Consider the following 5,423-nt stretch of genomic DNA (forward strand, 5'->3'; position numbering starts at 1 on the left):
GTGTGTGTGTGTGTGTGTGTGTGTGTGTGTGTGTTAACGTTGTACCTGTATCTGTTTAGTAACTCAAATATTATGCTCAGAGAAATTAATATTAATATAAAATCATCAAAAAAGGAAGATGGAGACAGATGAAAGACAGCAGTTGTGAGGAGTGTCATGTGTTCGCATTGGCAGGAGAAATTAGTGATTTGTTGCATGAGAGAGGCGCAACAGGTTATAGTATTTAATGAGTGTTATGGAATGTGATCTGAAGTGAATGGAGGCTAGTGCTGAAGGACATTTTTGCACAAGAGAGGAGAAATGTCGTTTGTGAGACGGGTTGGTGGCATGCTGAGCGAGAAATACGTGAAGGTACTCTAGAGGACATTAAAAATTCATGATCCAGGAGTCTACACTGTGGGAGTTACAAGGGCAAAATTGACAAAGAGTTGCTAATGAGCATCTGTAGTACATCCAGGGCATTACTCAAACAAGGAAGAACATTATTTAACATGATATTTAAATAAACATAATTATGGAATGAAAAACGTGTGCCAGAGGTTAATGTTTAAAGGTATAGTATATCGAATTTAGTGTGATTGTTAATTACTGAACGATCGCCCAATTGTTCGAATTGAAGCTGACTGATTTACCTAGTGTGTGCGAATTTACTACCCTGCTCAACAAAATCTCCACCCATAAACTGCACTACACGTTTTTTACAAACTGACAATTTGCAGAGACCATTATTCATTTACGTGCCATCTATCACCTTAATTTACGAAGAAGCCGTTACCGTATTGGATACAGCAAAAATAAAGTGAGTCACGTGCATAAGCATGCTGTCATTTGCCAAAGTCTTGTTTAAGAGCTCAAGCCATATATGAGATTCAAGAGTATTATGAATATTTCATTCTGACTGTATCATCTAGGGACTCCAGCGGAACTGAGCGCGTTACGTAAGATCCATTTTCTTGAGAATGGAGTGAGTTATAGATCCCATACAAATTTTAAAGTCTAGTTCAGTATGTTAACTACATCTGATACCGATCGGGGTGGCTCAGTGGTTAGCACACACTGGACTAGCATTCGGGAGGACAACGGTACAAACCCGCATCCGGCCATCCTGATTTAGATTTTTCGTGATTCCCTAAATCGCTTCGGGCAAATGCTGGGATGGTTCCTTCCCTAATACGGTTGAACTGACGATCTCGCTGTCTGGTCCCCTCCCCCCCCCCCCCCCCCCCAAGCAACATTTATCGCAGCAACCTATGACCCACAACCAACTGACATTAGATACGCAGTAACGTATGAACTAACGGGAACCAAACGAAAATTTATAGCACTCCGTGCTCAGTCCATCCGACCGCCGTGTCATCCTCTGTGGAGGATGCGGATAGGAGTGGCGTGGGGTCAGCACACCGCTCTCCCGGTGTATTCTTGACCGAAGCCGCTACTATTCGGTCGAGTAGCTCCTCAATTGGCATCATGAGGCTGAGAGCACCCCGAAAAATGGCAACAGGGCATGGCCGTCCGGATGGTCACCCATCCAAGTGCCAACCACGCCCGACAGCACTTAACTTCGGCGATCTCACGGGAACCGGTGTATCCACTGAGGCAAGGCCGTTGCCCGAAAATTTATTGCGACCTCTATTTTTCACTGAATACTATTCCATTTTCTTGAAGTAGTTTGCTTTATTTTGGTATCACACTAACTATTACGATTAACGATAAGCAGTTCATCATGAAGCTAGCGAATAAGGGTACGAGATGCGCGAGGATCAATTTTTTTTTACCGATTGGTGCCTTTAAATTGAAAATTGTTTGGGAGAGGTTGGTAGACCGTGCAGTGAAGCGAGCATGCCTGCTGCCGCACCGCATCTTTCCCCCTACACCCGAGCGCAAAGCAGCGCGGTGGCAGCTGCTCAATGCGGTGCTCCACTATAATCCGGAAGTAAAAGAGTCCGACTCAGATACGAAGGAGGACTACTACGTAGTCCAAAAGACTAATTTGTTTATTTATTTGTACTGCCCAAATTACAGTGATTCACAAAATAAAAACATACAATACTTGGAGGCTTTGATCACATATCTGCAGCCTACTGCTGCAACACATTAAGTACCGAAGCTATAGCATCTATGAACTCTTGGAAAAGTATAGGGTATTTATACAGAGGGCATTCTTTGCCCGAACGTTGCAATCTATTCGCTATTTCCTCAGTCGCTTGCGGGGAAAGCTGCGAAGTTACGAAAGATTCTCCTGCATTCTTATAGACATAGTGTAGGCAAAAGAAGTGTTAGTGGTACCGAGCGGTGCTTTTACCCCCCCTAAAGTGTTGCCACCAGAGAATGCGTCTGACGAGCGAACCCGCTAAATGTTAATAAAATTGTGCTCGACCTGTCGCTGTTTTATGTGAATATTGATTATAATGGTCACTGTGTCCCTGGCAGCGACTCTTGCGTTTGCTAAACGACTGACATTTTTCTTAAATCTCGATCACTGTTAACAGAAGTACTGTATTTGGAACCTGCGTAACTCCCGTGTTGAATTAATTCATGACTAGCTGGAGCATGATTCAATCTGCGTAGCTTTTATCGCGTTCCGTAATGTGTTGGATAAATAACCAGTATAGCTCGTGAAGTCGTGAGGTGTCGGTGACTCACTGCTATACAAATAAACTGATACCACAGTGAAAATAAAAAGCATATAACTTCGCCCCTTCAAGCTGCCTTCAAATAGAGTCACGGGTTGCCTAGCTACACAGGCGAATCTCTGCCATTTCTAACAGTGGTGCTTTCACACCGATGAGCGATAGAGGGAATTACGACTCTGTGACGGTACAAGTCCCGGTTATTAGATGAATATTTCTAGTACGCAAGGATTGCTTTGTGGAGACCGAGCGCGTTACATGATGATTGATTCGCGGAAGCGCGTGGCGCGCCCGCGCGAAGTATGCAACGGTCGGTGGGACGCCTCCGTCGCCACGTGGCCTGCAGCTTGGGGCATTGTTAGCTTTTTCGCGCATTACGTGAACACTATGTAACTTACGGTGAAGAGCGATGCGGCAGTGGATTGTGGTCAGCAATATGCACCTTCTGAAAGATCGATCTTTATTGCAAGTCACGAGATGCAAAAGTTATAGTAACCTAAAAATCGGGTAATATCACGAATACTGAAAGATTAACAAAAAATAGTAAATAACAACTTACAGGGATGAGCGAGCACTAATTAAAAACGTTTCGTCATAGTGGATCGAGTGCCGTAGTCATATTTTAAGATTCATAAATAATTAAACCCGTAAAGAGCAATAAACAAAGTTTGAGGGAAAATTGTTTATAAAATTCAATAGAAAATTCATGACGTAAAGAACGGCACTATATAATATTTTGGGTGGCAGCACACGTATTTTAAACTAGTTAAGTTATACTATACACTTAAATTATTATTAACATTTATCGCCCATAATTAATTATTATAGATATGAAGATTTTGAGCAGCGCAAAGTGTAGATCGCTGTAGATTACGTCTAAAAACGGTGCTACATGCGGTTCTATGTTAAAACTTTGCATCACAGATGTCAACAAACAAATTTTCGCTAAGTAGCGAAATTAGCAAAAAACTAAAACTTGATTTACGGGCGATATAATAATCCTAGAAATTAATGTAACATAGTAAATAAGATGTACTTTTCAGCGCAATTCTGATGGTGCACTTTTTTCTGTCGAGGGATGTATGAACGAAAATTTGTAACCTTAACTGGTGAGATTAGTACTTAAATAACCAAGGAGGTTAACGTCCGAGCGGCCATCATGGCCAAGGGGCAGTCGTAGGGTGGGTGGCGAGAAAGCAGACTTGAGAGGGGCCCATGTGGTCATTTGAGAATTCTTTTTCGCCCCGAATTATTTAGACAAAGAGTATTGTTTAATAGTGCAAGTGTGCAAGCATATATTTGGTGTATTGGAAGTGCTACGATTATTAGCGTGAGTACAATTTACGAGGTATACATCGTCGTAAGTGAACATGTGGCGAACTGTGATTTCGTGCCAAAACTGTTAGAACAAAGAGGACAGTCGGACTTTTGGTTCTGTTCGAATTATTTGAATAATTTTCGTTTATAGCAGCCTACATTATTGCTATTGGGGGCTCGGAGTCAAATTATTATTAAAGTAAAACTGTAAACCGTCTCAGCAACGCCAATAAATAGTGATTGAACTGTGTCATGAAAAACTGATTTTGCTATAGTAATCGCCTAATTTTTGTTCCCTAGCATAAACTGTACTCATGTCTAAGTGAATAATTAATTCAAAACTATAACTAATGCGCGGGTGTGGAACTCTGTACTAATGCACCAAGTGTGGAAATCATTCTCTGAAACTTACGTGAGAGCCAAAAATTTGCAATAACAATTCTGAACAACATTCATTTTTATATGCACATTTCATGTGAAAACGCTTCAGCCGCACTCCTCCTTTATTTTTACCGCCCCGCCGCAACTCCCACACTTTAGTTGGTGGCTGTTAGTAAATAACTTTGCCGCTCATAGTAGTATTCTCCTCGGTTTTGCTACTGAATACTAAAATCAACGTAATTCGATATTGTGCAATCCACCTGTCCGCCATCTTCAGAAGAGGCGCTGTTGCTGCTGCTGAAACACGCTCAAAACTGATGCCAAGGCTACAAATCGTTGTGCTGTATACGCCCCTATACATTACACAGCGCATGCGCCGTCCACCAAAGCTGCTACCACCAAAGACTGGGCTGGTGCGCCGTCACTAGAACAACACCGACGCCAACGATATGTCGCCCTCATGCTATTGTCAACATTCCCACCCGCCACACAAAAGAGTGCTGTGTTTCGAAGCGGAGTAGTACAATATTCCACATCCAGGTGACAAAGAGACCACACAACAATCTAATTTTTATTTATTTTTGTATCAGGGGCTGTGCAATGGTAACTGAACACCCACCACAGCGGGACTATGGAATGCTTTCATTCGAAAATAATCACCAGAGGCGTTGAGACATTTTATCTCGTTGAGAGACAAGACGATCAATTCCGGTTTCGTAGCACGCCGTTGGCCGCTGCCGAATTCACAATCGCACCCACTGTTGCACGTCCTAGTTCGACTGAAACTGACGTCCACGAATATTGCCAGTTGGACGGACGTTACGCTTCAGCGATATGGTTGGGAAAGACTGAAACATGCTCCATACAGCCCGGATCTTTCGCTGTGTGATTCTGACATCTTTGGCAATCTAGAGAAACACATGCCTGGACTTCTGTTACGGTCGGACGAGGAAGTGCAAGGCCGGATGAGGCCGTAGATGCGTCAGCGGACAATAGCGTGCTATGAAACAGGAACTGATAGTATCGTCTCCCGATGGGATAAATGTCGTAACGCCTGTGGTGATTACATTTTAATGGAACTATTCCATGACGCTG

The 5,423-nt window shown here is 42.9% G+C and overlaps 1 pseudogene; it reads right to left on the reverse strand.

Moving 5' to 3' along the window:
• Positions 1-1,492: 1,492 nt before the first annotated feature.
• LOC126320607 (5S ribosomal RNA) lies at positions 1,493-1,610 on the reverse strand (annotated as a pseudogene).
• Positions 1,611-5,423: the final 3,813 nt, after the last annotated feature.

The sequence above is a fragment of the Schistocerca gregaria genome, unplaced genomic scaffold (genome assembly GCF_023897955.1).
Source record: "Schistocerca gregaria isolate iqSchGreg1 unplaced genomic scaffold, iqSchGreg1.2 ptg000729l, whole genome shotgun sequence".
In the NCBI taxonomy this organism is placed as follows: Eukaryota; Metazoa; Arthropoda; class Insecta; order Orthoptera; family Acrididae; genus Schistocerca; species Schistocerca gregaria.